Here is an 18,851-nt window from a genome sequence, read left to right as displayed (position 1 = left end):
TGGGGAGACCAGTGAACCACCAGAGAGATAGGGACCGTTGTTCCCAGGTGGCGGCTGGTGCCCAGGGGTGATGCCGGGTCTCTAGCTGGCTTGTGGTGGTTGCCATTTCTTAAAATCAGCATGTTGGGTGGTCGGCCCTCGGGATGTTAAGGGCATGGAAGTCACAGAGGTCTGGAGGCAACTTGCTGTGTATCAGTTATGGCCTGGCATTGGAGACCTCGTACCTTCCCCATAGTCTCCCATAATAATGCTTGTAACTCTTCAGGGATTGTGCTCAAGATGAAATAATTTGGGAAACCCAGATTTTGGAGTCTCTAATATCATGCCTTTTGATGAGGACCTTGGGTTTTGAGAGGCTGATTGCCTGGAGGTTTCCTTATAAGAATCATTGCCTCCTTTATAATTCTTATTCCTTTATTTCCTTGATAGGCAAACATTTATTTGGATTTCCTCTTGTTCTTCATGGGAAACTAATAACTTTAGGCTAATACTTTTTTAATAGTGGCAGCCTGGCAATTATGGGGTGGTAAGGATGTTCGATAATTTGGGGGTACCCTTATTTAAAAGACTTGTGTTGTGTCAGTATCAAAAGGCCCTGCTTGGGGCTAGTAATGGCCTCTGGTCCTTTGGGATATTCAACAAAATAATAATAAAGCTATTTCACCATGCCAGTTTCCCCCAGTAGCTTTTCTACTTCCTCCAAGGATTGGCATAAGCATTTACAGTGCTGGTAGTGGGACGGGCTATTTTCCATGCTGTGAATACCCAGTGGATAAGAAAGACAGGGAGATAGCTCTAGAATGCTGCAGAAGTGCATATTATGGGCCATTTCAATGGACTAAAGTGGGGTTTTTAATAAATTATTAATCTGAGGATCGTGAGGTATGCCTGCCAATTGGCACATCTCGACAGATGTTAAAGTTAATTCAGAGCTAGTGTTATGGAAGTGCAAAAAACAATTGATTCCCTTTTCATCTTTCCATTGAACAAATTCTTTTAGTCAATTTTGGATTTTCAGTTAGGTCAAATCATAGACCTTTGTTTTAGCTTCTGTTTCCTCCACCTGAAAAGTTTTTGAGTAGTCATGAGGAATACTTCAAGGCAGGTCTTGCCGTTCCCTGCCTTTCTCCATGCAGGGAATCTCCATCAATGTCATCAGGGTCAGGAATTCCATCCCCCACATAACCTCACCTGAATACCTGTATTGTAGGTGTGGTGGAGTTGGAATGGCCATTTAGCATCCTGATATGTGGTGGCACCCAGAATCTTTGGTGATCACTTTTTAAATTTTTTTCAGTAGTTTTCAGTTTTCCAATAAATTCATAGTTTCCTCTGGGCGCTTTGAGGAAACTGGGGTGAAACATTCTGCTCCATTTCTGTTAGAATCTGTGCCTTGGGACATCAGAGATTTCCCCTCTATAACACTGAAGATCAGGATCTTTTTTTGTGACAGAAGCAAAGAAGCAACAATAACAGAGGCAAATTCAGCCTCACACTCTTGGTGAGCCAGGTGCCCTTGGAGCTTGTATGTCAGTGTGCCGCATACTAGTTGCCCTTCCTCACATGAATGACCACCCTATGGCACAGGTGTATCAGTTTGTCCCTGAATGTTTTATCGAACAGGGGTCAACTCCTGGGTAATACACACAAACGACAGTCCCAGTGCATGAGTCTTTTGATGAGCCTAATGTCAGTTAGTCTCAGCTTATGATGAAAACAAGACTCACAATTCAATCTGAGATGTATATATATACATATCTGGGCCATGATACACTACCCAGGGTGACTTTAAAAAAGGCACCAATCACATTTTAGGACTCCTTTTCCTAAATGTCAGTTATCAAAGCTTCTGATTTTGGTCACTTTAATCTGTAACAGAGTGTCCGTAGGACTCCACATGTGCTGCACAAACTAGCTCAGAGTGCAAGCTCACCAGGAGGCAGCAGCCCCAGGTGCATGTTGCCCAACAGGCTGCAGAACTGGTTAGCAAGACAAAAATAAGAGAAGAAAGACCCCCAGGTGGTGGTAGTCATTGTTAGACCATCCTGCTCACAGTGCCTATTGTCTTGTGGTTGCTCACAGAGGGTGGGATCAATCTCTCGCCCAAAACTGGCTTCGATGTCAAGAGTGATGATGCCACACAAGGACCAGAGCGTATGAAAAATTTCATTCCTTCTGCGTTGAGGCTTTCAGGAAAGAGCAGGGCATGCACCCAAACTGGTCTGAACGGACTTGATTGAAACAAGGGGATAGTGGTTGTAGTTTTCATTGTGTTTAGGAGGCGGAGGCAGAGTGATTATTCCTGTGCGTATGCAGGGCGTCTGTGGTTTGAACTTGTCCTAAACTCCAAGGAGACAGCACCAGAGCTTTCTTATCACTTTGCCCAAATGTGAAACAGCAGGGAAGAAGAAAGGGGTGGGCCTATCGAATAGAAAAAATGGAGCCAGACCTTTATTATATTGATACAAAATGTTTTACAAAATTTTAATTTTGGCTTCAAAGCCCAAATTGTATCATTAACAAGTATGTTTGGGTGTTTTCCAAGAAGTGACAGTCTCATGTTGTTTGCTTTTGACAAAGTGTCTGTTAAATACACAAAGTGTCAGAAATCATAGTTTGTTAGTCATTCTTTCAAATAAAAGTGGTGTTCCAGTGAAGAAGTAGGTAGTGCACCTTGCATCTCAGTCACATACGGCTTTTCCTCCAGATAACGCCTATACTTGGGGACATGCAGCACAAGTGCTTTAAGCTTACTTCTCCTTTCCTCACACAGCCTATTAAAAAGATATTTACTCAGGTGTCCAGATTTAATAAAAGTAATCCTGTTTACTGCTTCATTAAGGAAACTTATGGAGAAACTGGAATTTTCTTTTGCCATGAGTGCTTGGCTGTGAGGAACCCCGTGACTCTTGGTACAGTTCCATGGCACAACCTTGATTCATGCTCGTGCACCAGCAGTTTTGCCCAATGTTGTCTTTGAACCATTAGTGAATATATCGACTCAGTGAAAATAGCAAGTAATGTTTTAATATTATTATTAAAATAATTTTGGCCTTACAACCCCCTGGATGTATCTCAGGAACCACCCTGCTCCCTTTCAGATATTTCATTTTACACTTTGAAAACTACTGGACAAGATCAAAATCAAGTAGCGAGGAAGTACTCTGTGCTCTCTCTAAGGCCAAGGATGCTACTGCATCCTAGAACCAGTATTCAAACTGCCAGCATGGGTGTCTTATTAATTTCAGTGTGTCTGAACAAACTCACTTAATTTTTATTACATTCCGGGTTCTATTTGGGGGAATCAGTAATAAACAATGACTAAATTCTGGCTTCTGATGTGTTCCCAGATCAGTAGAGGCTGCAATAAATGATCATGAAGCAATTATCAATAGTCCTATGATGGAAGTAGTACATAATTTGTGCTAAGGGAGCACATAACTAGATTTTTACAGTGGGTTCAGAAAAGACTTAACTAAGAATGTGATGTTTAGGCCAAGTCTTGAAGGAGAGTCAAAGTAGTTCAGGTTGGGAAAGAAGAATAAATGCTTTCATCCAAAGAAATGACATGTGTAATGACATGAAAGTCACAGAAAGTGAAATCTGCTGACATTTCTTTAAAACAAGTTCTAACTCTGGGCTTCAATAACTGTCTCAGTGATCCCCTAACCTCCTCGGACTACAGCCTGAGGCTTATCCTCATCTCTGTCTCCTCCTCTTCAGCTATTTATTCATTCTTTCATTTTCTCATTAAATTTATAACAAACATCTTTTAGACATTTTTAGGGAGTTGCCTCTTACTCATTGTTAGGGCTTAAAAGTCTAAAGTGGAGAAGGTAGGAAATTACGTGGAGTCACAGTTCTGATAATTCCTTAGATCACTCATAAAGTCTAATATATATGGTTTTATGAGCACACAGTGACTTGCTTTGGAGATCCATACTATGCATAAGGAAAGACCTTTAAACACTAGACTCACTGTGAGATGCTCAGACTATGAGAGGCATGTGGGAGCTGAGACGAAGTGAAGAAATCAGATTCATAGGTTCATGCTCACTGTCTGAAACATGACCACTGAGAGGAGGGCAGGCAGATGAATCTGCACATTTTAGATTGTTCTTCCCTTTCTCTCATGCGTGCACACACACTCCCATAGTTGAATCCCTATGGATAAGATGCAGGTACAACGAGACACCCTTCTGTTTTGTCCCTTGTTGGTATTGCTTTCTGTCACCTCTTGTCACCATCCTGCTCTGGACTCCTGGATTGCTGTTAGAGTTCTGGATGGCTGGCCTCCTCTCCTGGTCTTTGCATGCTTCCATCCATTCTTGGCACTAGAGTCAGTTGAAGCTCCAGAAACCTCCTTGATTTAAAGCTTTTCATATGGTCCCCCATTTGTCACTTGTCAAAGACAACTTTGTACTATGTAATTTTTTTTTTACCTTTCTGATGTCTTTCTCCAACCAGAATGTGAAGTTTTTGAGGGTGAAAATCACCTCTTTTTCCCACTTTATCCTCAACCTCTCTCCATAGTGGAACATCCATGAATCCTGATCCTTTTAGATGATGATGAAGATGACATTGAAGTGTACATGTTGCGCTCTGCATGCAAATTGATGTTCACTTGGGGTTTTTTACCCCTCTGTCCACACAGCTTCTCCCTCCCTCTGCCTTAGGATAATTAATTATCTGACAGTGATTATTCGCTTTGTGAACTCTGCTTCTAGGAAACCTAAAGCTGTTAATCATTTATCTTTTGCAGATTTTTTTTCAAACTTGATTTTTTTTTAAGTCCCTAAAGCAAGGACAACTGGTATGTAAGCATTACAAGGTTGTTCTCCTGCATGGGAACAGTCACTCCCTGCTGAGTAAGTTCTTCCTTCAGCCCGGAGGGGCTGTGCATGGAATGGAACACCACGTGTATCAGGGCAGCTGTTTCATGTGCCTCATCTAGGTGTGAGACAAAGCAGGGGACCTCCACGTATGCAATACCGCACAAAGTGGAAATTTAATAAATGTTCCTGTGCCCAACTTCTTTCTAAGAAGAATTCAGTGTAGTTTACAAAGAAAAAAATAAATTAACCATAAGAAAAGAAAAAGAGGCAAAGAGAGAAAAAGTTCAACCTTGTAAGATGAAAAGAGGTTAGTGAAAAAATGCACACCATGAAAATCTATATACTCGTAAAAACAGGTCATTTATTTGCTCCTGGCTTTCTTGTAAGACCCTGCAAGTTGGAACTATCATAGTCATAATACCTGGAGGTTAAAACAATGCGGTCAGTTGAAAGAAGCAAAATTTCTATTGAGCCCATAGAGAATTTTCTCCCAAGGAGTTCTATGAAGAGAATCCCTGTAGTATACAATGTCCTCAACAACATTCTTACAATGGATTGTTGGTTAAAACAATAGTAGTGGGCTTCTTTGGGCTGTTTCTTATAATGTCCCCAAACATAGCCATAGAGAGGGAGTAAGATGTCTTGGAGGAAAGAGGCTTCCTTTGAGCCCGGTGGGATGGGGGTAGCCCTGAACCAGATTGCACAGGGGAGGGCAGGGCATGGTGGGCAGGGTAGGGCTAGGCCAGGTAGGGCTGGCTGGATTTTCTGGGCTCTCCGGGTAGGATTGAGCAGAACATGATCTGGTTTGAGCAGGGCTTAGCTGGGCAAGGCAGAGTTGGGCAGGACCAGACAATACTGGGCATAATGAAACATGGCTGTGCTATTCTGGGCAGGTCTGGGCATGGATGCCAGGACTGGGCAGAAGTCATCAGAACTGAGCAGGGCTCAGCAGGACTGGGCAGCTCAGGGCAGAACTGGGCATGGTGGAACTGGGCAGGGCAGAGTAAAGCAGGGCTGGGCAGGACTGGACAAGACTGGGCAGGTCTGGGTAGGGGAGAAAGCATAGCAGGACAGAGTCTTGGTCTCTGGAAGGAGTTGATGAAGAAGGAGAATGCACTCTGGTTCCAGCAGTCCTTAGAAACTGCATTCCCAAAACTCATTCTGCCTGGGTTTCAGGAGGCTGCCTGCCCTTTTCCCATCCCATTCTAATGTCCTCTGCCTGGAAGTCTTTCTTCCCTGAAAAACTTGTTCTTCAAGACCCAACACAAATGGCACTTCCTCTTTGCCACTTTCCTGATGCCTGAGCTTTGCAATCTGACTCTTTACCTATATCTACTTTGGAGCACCAGTAATTTGTACCTGTGCCATTCCTGGTGTTGTTGAAATTCAGTCATTTCTCTCCTGCTCATTCATCATCATGAGTGAAAGTGATTTTACTTGAATAGTCTCTAATTTGTCACACCTAATATTAGTAATAGAATGAAATATACCTCACAATTGACATGTCAGGACACCTTGTCATAGGCTAGGGAGCCACCTTCATAGGCTAGGGTAGATTTGACTGCAGGATTAGGGACTAGAGTTAGGTCATAAAGAGGTTTTATTAGGAAACTGAGGCCCAGAAAGGATAATTGATGTTCTGGAAGTCAGAGAATTTGGGGGCGAACCTAGGCAAACTCATTTTGCATCTTGGCCTGATGTTTTCCCTTGCAGGAATTTTTAAAAACATGTGACTTTATATATTTCCGGGCACTCTCAGTTTATGGCTTTGAAACCTAAGATTATCAAAATGTGGGCCAGTAACTTTCAGGATTTTGTGGATTTGTGGAAACTTCTCAGAGATGTCACTGCCCAACCTAAACTCATGACATCTTTCCCTTTAAATGGAGCCCCCGAAGTTGAGTGAAAATCACAGATGAACACATCCAGATCAGTCTGGTGGAAAGAAAGTAGATCCTGAAATCAGACAGACCTGGGTTTGGATCCAGATTCATACCTTGAGTGAATCATTTGCCATCCTTGAGTCTTAGTTTTCTAATACATAAACTAGATAAGAGTATTTATCTCATAGGATTGTGATGAGGAATACCAGAGATAATGAATGCAAAATGCCTAGCACAAAGTAGGTACTTGATAGACACATTTTCTGCCTTTCTCCTTAAAAGAGCCCTCAGATGTCATTTAGTAGAGCCTATTCATGCCTAGAAGGGAGTTCAGAAGAGCAGGCTACCTAAAAATATAGGCTCTGGAATCAAACTCCAGCCCTAGTTCAAAGCTTTGCTGTCACTAAACAGCCTTTGTCAACTTGTACAGGTGAGCCTCAGTTTCATTTCCTTCTTTTATAGAACTATTGTTAAGAGTAAATGAAATACCACATGCAAATGATTTAGCAGTGCTTAGTATCAATCAATGCCAGCCGTTACTGGCAGTGTTATCCCGTTAAAACACTTTAGACAGATGACAGAATCTTCCAAAGGCTGGGGCTCCCTGTGGCAGATCAGCAGCTATTCCTTGGATATAGCTGTCTCTCCGGCCAGGCCCGGCCGAGCCCCACAGGTAACTCCTATCTTTGGGCTTGATCCTCTAGCCATTATGAAAATGGGAGGGGGCCTCCTGACAGCTGCTTCTCCTTCCTTGGATGTTGTGAGCCTCAGATCTCTAAGCCCTCAGAAGGACATCTGCAAACTGTGTAGTGGCAGCATATGGTTAAACCAAGCCCAAGGATCCTTTCCCTGCACCCCACACCCAACTCTGGACTCCTCTCCCATTCCCCCACCAGGGATGCTACAACTCTGTGTCTTCTCACCTTCTTTCCTCTTCTCCCCAGTCTGGTGGTCCTTGATTAGCACTGCAGATTTCCCCAGCCAGGACTTGTCTAATCCACAGTTTGGGTTTGAAGCTTTACCCAGATAAACATTTAATGAGCACAAAGTGCAATAGACTGTCCTGAGAGGGTCAGGCATTGGAGGAGCAGGTCCCAGGGACCTGGAGCTGGAGACACAGCTGTCGCTTGCATCTGTGTGCTCTACACACACCCTTCCTCTCAGTCTTGGCTTCCCAAAGCAGGCTCCATGGGGATGTGCACTGGGGTGGCTTCTGGCACCTCAGAGCTGTGGCTACAGCTCTCATCAGGTCATGATACCCCCTTGCTGAGGCAGGGATGAGGGGGTGGGACTACATCTGTGATATAATTGGGGAGCCACAGACAGGGCGGGGCTGACAGGACAGGATTGGCTCCTTCAGCAGCAGCCTCCTTGGCTGATTTCTGGGAGAAGGGCACCGACACTGCACTTCCTCTCTGTGAGGTCCTATGCCTGGCTGGCCTCTTGGGAGTTTGGGGTGACTTTGAAGAATGATGAGGTCCCAAGACATAAACGTCAAAACAGGGCATCTCCATGGGCCTATAAAACACAATGAAATGAAACCACTGCCTCGGAAAACATTTTCCTACACATTATGTATGTATCATGTTTAGTTCTGTAGTATGTTTGTGAGGTAGGCGGGCACATGTACATCTCCACTTTATGGCTGGGGGAACTGAGGCCCAGACAAGATGAGTGAAGTGCCTGCTGTTGCTAAGAGAATCCATCAGGGCCAAGGCGAGAACCAGAATTTAAGTTTCGTGATGGTGAGTGCCCTTCCTCAGGGAGCCAGATGCCTCAGGCAGCTCCACTACAGGTCTCCTCTGCTCCTGGGGAAGGTCCTCAGAGAGACCCTAGAAGTCAGCTGGGCCAGGATGTCAGCATCTGTAACATGAGTGTTGAGTAGGCTGATAGGGAAGCAAAAGGAGCCCTGATCACCACTTAGCCCGGCAGTCTGGGTGGTCTTTTACTCTATAGATTTTTTTTTTTTTTGCCCTCTGAAGAATGGGTACATAAAGAGCTGTTCCCCAAGTATCCTGGGGTTATTATGAGAATAAAACAAAATGAGATGAGTGTTTTATAAATTTTAAGCAGTTATAAAAATGAATAGCATAATTGCTAGGGAGTCAAGAAACCCTGTTGGGAAGACTTATAGAGGAAAACCACAAGGTAAGAAGAAAGGAGAATGTACAGATAGGGCGGTTTTTTCCTTGTCTCCTTCCATCTTCTACCTAAAGCCTATCTCCTCTTCCTTTGCGGAAGGTGCTGATATATTTTATTCGATCCAGAAATCCCAGACCAGCTTAAAATGAAAATGGTTTCATGAGGCAAAACCACAGTATATATTCCTGACTTTTCTTGAACTTCAGATTTTAAGCATGTTATTATATTGATATTTTTAATACTACTCTCTACTCCCAAGAATACAAATTAGTATTTGTTTGACACTATGCATTAAAATAAAAACAATTTAGTTTGGAAGTGCTAATGTAATTCACACACAGGTACACTTAAAAATCATGTCCTAAAAATGTCAGACTTGCTTTGAACAAGTTTTATTGGGGATACATTACAAAGGGAATAAATGCATCATATAGAAAGTTGTAAAATATAGAAACCTTAATAAATTGCAAGAGCAAGTTTAGACTCCAGTAAAGGAAAGTGATTATATGTGAATGAATAATTATTTTAAATATAAGATTAATTGGTATTACCTTTTGGCTCACACAAAATATTGTAAAACATGAGTTTTATGCAGCAAAGACATTTTGTCATCAGTTCCCATCATTCCTCATAGAATGTTATTGGAGGAAGAAAGATTTTTGCCAATTACTGCTTGGAAAGACATAAGGGAATGAATGGGTCAATATCATTGACCCTTACTTGAAGGAGGAACTGAAGCCTGGAGAACTTAAGTAGCACATTCAAGGTCACATTGTGGGAAGCAGAGGAGATTGTGTAGCTCAAGTGCCCTGACTTCCCAGCTGGTGCATTGGTCTCTAAAGTTTAAGTGCTGCTTTTCACTATCAGTTTTTGTTAGGAAGGTCATCTGGTGCTACAATCTCTCTCTCTCTCTCTCTCTCTCTCTCTCTCTCTCTCTCTCTCTCTCTCTTTTTTTCCTTTTAAACATCATTTATAGAGCAAAATATGTTTTTTGTCCCCCCGACCTTAGTTTCAGATTATGTTGTAAGGGAACCCAGGGTTCTGTGAATGTGGCTTCACTCCAGTTTGTGAGTGTGTGGTGGCTGAGAGGACTTGTGGGAAATAGTGGTCAATTAGTAGGGCCCGTCATCCTCAACCTCCCTTTATCTAGAACTGCTTCACTACTATTCGTCATCTAGCTTGGATTTCAAAAAAATCGAAAAGAGGATTCCACTGCCAATAAAAATATGTACACAGTGCCCCTTGGATCACATCTGGAGTTTTGACGGGGTCAAGGGTGGGAAGGGAAGGGCAGGTACAGCTGTGTCCAGCTGAGGGCAGGTGGTACAGAGCTCTGAAAAGAATAAGACTATGCATGTTCTCACTTCAGGTGTGAATCTGGAGGAGTCAGAAAGCACCTGTTTCTCCCAGCTGCTCTGGGAGGTTCTGCTGGGTCAGGAATCCAGAACAGCAGCCAAGGGCTGCCTCAGAAACAAACAGGCTGTTTTCAGAAAATAGGACATTTGGTATCTTTAAAGGCACAATACTCTCAGCTCCCCACGTGGTATGTTCACTTTGAAAGGGAGCAAGATTACAGAGATTTTCAGGGCTGAATGAAGGGTTCAAAGACATGTACCATCAAGCAGTTCCAAACTTCATGTTTATGGGCCCAAATCCTTTCATCTTAGGATCTCAAAGCATCTTACCTGGCATTAAGGGTGATTACTTCAGCTGTATGTAAAGAAAATAGAGACGAGAAAGAACAGAGCCTGTGGAATGAGATAGTGAGCGGGTGATAAGTTGTGAATAAATAAATCCTGGAGCTGGAGGAGACCTTGAAGTGCTGTTGGAAATTTGATGGGGTTTCTTCTCCCAGCCCCCTTGTGGAGTTTGAAACTAAAAGAATAGAGATTATGTGCTTTTGGGTCTGAACTTCATTTCTCTTTCCCCAAAATATTGCCAGTGAAGTAATCCTAAAGTAGGGGTTAGATGATTATTAAGAAACTTGAAAAGCAAGCACATTGCACCCTTTGAATAGTTTCTGATATAAAAGAATAAAAAATGCACTGTGTTTCACTGTTCATACATCAATTCTAACCCCATGAATTTATTGATAAAGCAAGAGATTCAGCAGCTGTAGCTGTGAGGATAAGTAACAGATCTAAAATATAGGCATACCTTGGAGATACTGCAGGTTTGGTTCTAGACCACTACGATAAAGAGAATTTCGCAGTAAAGTGAGTCACATGAATTTTTTGGTTTTCCAGTGCATACAAAAGTTATGTTTACACTGTCCTACAGTCTAATTAAGTGTACCGTAGTATTAAGTGTAAAAAAATGTAAATACCTTACTTTAAAAATGCTTTTTTTTTTTTTTTTTTTGCTAAAAGATGCTAACTATAATCTGAGCTTTCAGCAAGTCGTAATCCTTTTGTTAATGGAGGGTCTTGCCTCTTTGTTGATGGTTACTGACCGATTAGGGTGGTGATTGCTGAAGGTTGGGGTGGCTGTGGCAATTTCTTTAAATAAGACAACAATAAAGTTTGCTGCATCAATTGACTCTTCCTTTCACTCAAACACTTAGAGGCCATTGTAAGATTATTAATTGGCATAATTTTAATGCTGTTGTGTCTCAGGGAATAGGGAGGCCTGAGCAGAGGGAGAGCGACAGGGAACGGTTAGTCAGTGGAGCAGCCAGAACACAACATTTATTGACTAAGTTTGCTGTGTTGTGTGGACACAGTCTGTGATGCCCCCAAACAATTACAATAATGACATCAAAGATCACCGATTGCAGATCACCAAAACAAATATAAAAATAAGAAAAAGTCTGAACACAAAACACAAAAGTTGACTTGAACAAGTAGAAACATATTCCTTGTTCTTAGATAGGATATCTCAATATCATCAACATGTTGGTTCTCTTTAATTTACAAATTTGATGTGATCACCACAAAAATGCTAACATACTTTTGTTTTCTGTAGCTAGACAAGCTGATACTAAAAGTTTATGTAAAAAAAAAATAAACGTGAAAGAATAGCTATGTATGTGTGTTTGTGGTGGTGATGATGCGGAGTAGAGAGAAGGGTCCCGGCCTACTAGATATTAAAACACACTACAAAATTTCTATAAAACAGTGTAGAGAATGTTCTGGAACATAAGTAGATCAATGGAATAAAATAGAAAGTCCAGAAATAGACCAAATACATACAGAAATTTAGTTTATATGATAAAGATGGCATCTAAAATCACTGGGGGAGAGATAGATATTTTAATAAGTAATGTGAGGCAACTGGATAGCCATATAGTAAAAGGTAAAATTAGAGTTATGCAATATGTAGGATTAAGCTTCAAATGGATCAGAGGAAAGCATAACTTAGGGCTATGATAGCATTAAGAAGTTGTCATATCCTTTTCCCCCCAAATAAGTATAAAACTAGAAAAAATTGTAAGAAAAATCATTTCAATGACCTAGAGATTGACCAACGGCAGATAAAAATTGAGATGCATATATTCATGAAAAACTATTAGAACTCTGGATGAGAACATCAGAGTCTGCAACCAACTTGCTGGCAACAGATGAGGAAAGACATACAAATGGCCAACAAGCATGAAAAGATGCTCAACAACACTAGCTGTTAGGGAAATGCAAATCAAAACCACAATAAGATACTATCTCACACTTGTTAGAATAGCTATAATCAATAGGACAAGTAATAACATGTTGAAGAGGATGCGGAGAAAAAGGAATCATAAACTGCTGAGGGACTGCAAATTGGTACAGCCACTATGGAAAACAATATGGAGGTGCCTCAAAAAAATAAGAATTGATCTACCATATGATCCAGCAATCCCTCTCCTAGGTGTTTACCCCAAAGACCTGAAAATCCATATCCAAAAAGATATTTGCACACCAAAGTTCATAGCAGCATTATTCACAGTGGCCAGGACATGGAAGCAACCGGTGTCCTACAATAGATGATTGGCTAAAGAAGCTGTGGCACATATATACAATGGAATATTACTCAGCCATAAGAAGAGATGACATACTGCCATTTGCAACAACATGGATGGACCTTGAGATAATCATGCTAAGTGAAATAAGCCAGACAAAAAAGTTGACTATCACAGGATATCACTTATATGTGGGATATAAACATAAAAGCAACAAATGAACAGGACAAACAAACAGAGACTTGGGGACATAGACTATAGACTAGTGGTTACCAGAGGATAGGGAGTAGGGGAAGCAGGGGGTAGGTAGATGGGATAAAAGGGGTCAAATATAGGGGGTAGGAGGAGGGCGAAGTGGGTAGAGGGGATCAAATATATGGTAGCTGAAGGAAACTGTACTTTGGATGGTAAACACAAAATAGAATATACAGATGTCAAATTATAATGTATACATGAAAATTATAAAATTGCATTAATCAATGTTACCCCAATAAACTTAAGAAAAAAGAATGAAGTACTGATTCATGTTAATACATAGATGAACTTTGAAAATGTGCTGAATGAAAGAAGTCAGTTACAAAAGACTACATATTATGTGAGTCTATGTGTATGAAATATCCAGAATAAGCAAATCTGTAGAGCTTGAAAGTAGATTAATGGTTGCCTTGGGCTGGGAGGTTTGGAGAGAAACTGGGAGTACCTGCTAATGAGTGTAGGGTTTATTTTGGAGATGAAGAAAATATTCCACAATTGATCATGTCAATGATTGCACAAATCTGTAAATATATTAAAACTTTTGTACACTTTAAATGGGTTAATTTTATGGTATATGAATTATATCTCAGTAAAGCTGTTAAATTTATATATTAAAAAAAAGATATCAGTGGCAGCTTGAAGAGATTCTTACTGGCCAAATCTGAGAAATTTAAGTGTCCAAAAATTAGGACAGAACAGATTATAATCTATTGAATAAAATAAGTATCCATGAGCCCATAATGGTAATAAATACACAAGCAATAACAGAAAGCTCTTCTTATAGTAGAATGTCAACTATTAAGAATAGAAAAAATAATGGTGTTAGAAAATCAGCATTTTGCAACCATGCTAGAATAAATTGATTCAAGCAGTTAGCAATTGTTCTAAAACTGGCAAGAGTGAGGTGGGGAAGTTTTATGAAGGATAGGAACTTATGTAGTCTCAAAATATTTTCCCACAATCATATATTAATTTAAAAGGAAAATATTAATCATGGAGTGACAAAAATGAACAAAACTTTAACCAAGTGATCCAAATGAACATTACTGTGAATAAGGGGCAAGTGGACATACAGTGCCAGATGTGATGCCTGAGAAGGGCAGGTGACGTACAGTATTCATCCAAAAAGACATAACGTGAATCTAATCACAAGGAAACATCAAATCCAGATTGAGAGAAATTCTATAAAATAATTGACCTGTAACCTTCAAAAATGACAGTGTCACAAATGACAAAGAAAGGCCAAGGAACTATTTCAAGTTAAAGGAGACTAAAGAAATATGACAACTAAATGTAATATGTGATCCTGGACTGAATCATTTTCTGGAAAAGAAATTACTGTAAAGGACATTATTGAGACAATTTTTAGATAAAATAATCAATGTTAAATTTCTTGAATTTGATAACTGTACTGTGGTTTTATAAGAAGAGAGTTTTGTTCTTAGGAAAGATTTTTTGAAATCTTATGGATAAGATTTCAATGTATGATATATATTATATATATGACCTACTCTCAAATGGCTCAGAAAAAAAATATTCTCTCTCTCTGTCTTTCTCTCACAAATATGGCATAATGTTAAAAATATGGATAATGTCTGCAAGTTTTTGTGTTTCTTTAAGCTTGAAATCATTTGAAAATATAAAATTAACAAAATTTATGTGGCTAAGAATAATATCCAAAGCTTTTAAACACTTGCACTGAATGATATGTGAATTAGATTGCCCTTTAGTCAAAACTCAGGGATGCACCACATTTTCCAATGGACTCTGGGTTTTAATATTTTTAATTACATTTTTTGGAAATAATCTTTCTTTAAAATAAAAAAAATTAGCAAAACTATATATAGTTATATAGTTTTTGTCCATGCCCTATTCTTCCCATCCTTAACCTGATCTCTGCTCCTCAGAAACAATCCCTTTAAATTTTTCCTGTTTAGTGTGGCTCCTACATATGCAATAAGGCACAGTGACACCACTCTGAAATTGAGAGAATGTCAGTTGACTTCCTCCTAAGGTGAAGGAAGATGTAGCTAATTTACACCCTCATCTTTCCCTTTCTGTACTTCTAGAAGAATGATATCACTACTTTTAATTCCTTTAGCTTCCTTCCCATCTTTATAAAGATATAACTGACATATAATATTGCATAAACTTAAGGTGTACGACATGATGATATGGTATACATATTATTGTCTTGTGAAATGATTACCACATTAAGATTAGATAGCACATCCATCACGCCTCACACAGTTACCTTTTTTTATGGGTGGAGAGGACATTTAAGATTTACTTTTTTTAGCAATTTTCAAGCATATAATACAGTATTGTTAACTCTAGTCACCATGCTGTACATTAGAGTCCCAGAACCTATCCATCTTATAACTGGTAAGTTTGTACCCTTTGACCAACATCTCCTTATTTCTCTCATCTGCCAACCCCTGACAACCACTATTCTACTTTCACTTTCTTTAGCTTTGAAATTTTAAATATTGTACTAAACCTCTGTATCTCTTTATAGCAGGTAAAGACCATACCTCTTAACTTCCACTTTTTAAAAATGAAAGCATTAAGACCCCACCCATCTCTTTACTTTCTCTTCTTTCACCTCTCAATTTATGTGAGCTGAACCTTTACAGTGCTTTAGCTGTGAGTATCTGCATTGTATTTTGGATTACAATTAAAAGTTTATTTGCGTTGAATAGAAGTTGATTCCAGAGGTGCAAACAAACACAAAGCTTTGAGGTAATTACGAAGACATGCTGACTGTTCATTGCAGAGCCAAGTACTATGCTCTGATTGTGTTTCTTTCTCTATGGTTGCAATGTCTTTACTCTTGTGCACCTCAAAGGAAACATCCTCAAATAGATTATTCTTTCTTACATTTCACCAAAATCATGTCATATTTAAGCTGATTTTATGTTTGGAGTTTGCCTTTAGTGTACTTGCTCCTCCTCAGCCCCCATCCTGAAATTATGGATTGTTTTAATATTTTTCTTGTTAAGGGAAGAAACGTGTGATTTTTCACTTTATTACTTTACTATTCAATCTTTCTATTCAGAATCCATTTACTTTCTTCTTCAAGGACAGTATCCTCTGTTCTATTTTGGACCAGCTGCTTCATATTTGGAACATTACTTTCTTGAGAGCTTTTCATTGTTTTGGAGTATCTAGGTGCCTACCTTTATTTAAACCCCACCCCCATGCTTTTTATGCTTTTATCATTCCTGACGTGTTTTCAAACTCTGTTCCATTGAGTCCCCATCCCATCTCTCCTCTTACTTTTTTTTTTCTTTAGAATTTTCTTTCTTGGAGGTCTCAGTCTCTCTGATCCATTTTTTACTGCTTGTAAGACCTGTTTCATAGCCGTCACTTTAGGACTTTTTATATTGTTATCCTGGGTTGTATTCATTATTTCTTGAATCCCATGGCTTCCTCTTTCTTTATTTTCATCCCTAATTGAAGTACAACCTAAAGTAGCTTTTAAGAGAAGATACATGGAATATTAACTTTCTGAAATTTTGCATGTGTCAAAATACTTTTATTCTTATTTCACACTTGATCGATCAATTATCTAATTGCAAAATTCTAGATTAAAAACATTTTCTTATCTCAGCCTTTAAGATGTTCTTCCGTTATATTCTAGAATCCAGTGTTCCTGATGAGAGAGAATGGTGTCAACCTGAACTTTTTTCTTTTGTAGGTAAACTTTCCCTCTCTCTTCTCTGGATAGTTTTATGAACTTCTATTTAGGCTTTGTTGTTCTGTGTCTGGATGTGGGTCAGTTTATTTCATCCCCCCTTGACACTGTGTTTTCTCTTTTAGGAACTTTGTCATTTAAATCTACACTTTCTGAATTGACCACTATGCATTTTTTTCTTCATACTTAAACATGTCTTTGGTTTTTTTTTTTGTTTGTTTTGTTTTGTTTTCCATTCTGAAAGTAGTCTTTAATTTTAGTGTCTAATGATTCTATTTATTTATTTTTTCTTTGGGTAATTTAGACTTTTGATCTCCAAGAGATCTTTATTGTTCTCTAATATTTAAAAAATGGCATTTTGATCTTGTTTTAGTAGTGTGGTATTTTCTTGAATTCTATTAGGGACATTTAAAAAAAAAATCTTACTGTTTCTTCATTATTCCACAGGCTGTGCTGGTACAATCACCTTTAGGTTGAGGCTTGGAAAAGACAGATTGCGAACTCTATTTGCCTGGGCTTCTTGCCTGGCAGCTTTCCTTAGGATGTGGAGTCTTGGGAGCCCTTATACTGGAGGTTCCCTATGTGCCCAAATGTGGAGGACTTTGCTCGAGACATAAACCTTCACAAGAAAGGCCCTAGTCCTCCCCAGGTAGTGTGTTCTATTATATTAGAAAAAGAGACTTTCTTTTTTCTTCTTTGCCTGGTACAAATGCTTAGTACCCAGTATTCTGCATATGAGAATGGAGATGTATTGTTCCATCAACATACCTCTCGTCTTTCTCCATTTTGAATTCAGGTTCCACTGCACTTACCCCTCTGGAATTTTGCCTAAGAGTTTAACTCTTTCCTCATCTGTAGCCAACTCTAAGTGTTTTCTAGGCTGCAGTTTCATTTGCTATAAGTCAGTACTTAACAAATCATTATTTTTTTCTCCTTCTTAAGTACTCTGGTCAGCTGATGGCCTCTTCCCTGGTCTGTTTGATGATTAATGAAGTCTTTGGAGGAATAAGGCCTGTGTTCTAGTGATAGAACACAGTGATTTGGGGGGTTAAGTTTTAATTACCAACGCTTTTGTTAACAGGGGTTATTGCCTAAGCGCTTTGCCTCCAGGAAGTGCTATCATTGTGTTGTCCTAGGCATTTTGGACGGACATTTATTTTAAACTTCAACATGGCAGTTCCATATCTAACACTCTATTCATGCATTCCGTTTTTTAACTTTTCTAGTAAAACTTACTCATTTCTGAATTATTGATTCTCCTTTCACCAAGAATTAACATTAACCATTTGATAAATAATCTTCATTTTCAGGAACTTCCCAAATCCATGATTTTTCTAAAGCCAAGCCGTGATCACATAATCTAGAGTGACAGCTTTGTCCTGAGCATTGCCATCTCCTAGACTTTGTCTTATTTTTCCACTGGAATGTTCTTCCCTTTCTCTTGCACCTCACCTGTTTTCTCCTCCCATATACATTCCACTCAAGCTTCAAGGCTAGGTGGGTAGGCCAGTCAAAGTGTTCAAAGTTATCCATGCATTTAGAATATTTTAATAGAGTCTCTGCTAAGAGTCCTGCTGAGCGAGGTGGTCATCGGAGGTTTCTTAAACAACCTGTATCATGTCATACCACATGACCATCTCCTTCTTTCTCATCACAGCTGATTGTATGAGACTTGAGCCAGGCAGGACCCAAGGAAAACCAGTCTATAGATGTGGTAGCTTTCTACGAGGTGGCTGCCTTGTTTTACTTGATCAGACTGATATGACTAATTTGAATCCATCACTCCATATTGAGTAGTTAGTTGATAGCCAAGAGGGTAAGTAGAATTAGAAAAAAGCACATGAAGAGGAGCAAATACAGACATAAGCTGAGTCGCATTAATGGTGGGGTATTAACGAGTGACAAAACAAAACAAGGCAGTTGTTGACAGTGTCTTGGGCCTCAGGTGACCTTTAGCTAGCCCCAGACTTTATTAGCTGGGTTGTGCCATGGGCCTCTTCTCCCCATGTGCTCTGGCTGGGAAATTTTCCCTAGTTACAGTGAGACCTGGCTTATGGTTAGGGGTCCTTTTCTCTTAGTTCTGCCTATATTCTAATCACTAGCCT

This window comes from Rousettus aegyptiacus, unplaced genomic scaffold (assembly GCF_014176215.1).
Source record: "Rousettus aegyptiacus isolate mRouAeg1 unplaced genomic scaffold, mRouAeg1.p scaffold_m13_p_7, whole genome shotgun sequence".
Classification (NCBI taxonomy): domain Eukaryota; kingdom Metazoa; phylum Chordata; class Mammalia; order Chiroptera; family Pteropodidae; genus Rousettus; species Rousettus aegyptiacus.
The sequence above is the reverse complement of the archived record's forward strand: the minus strand, read 5'-3'. Positions refer to the sequence as shown.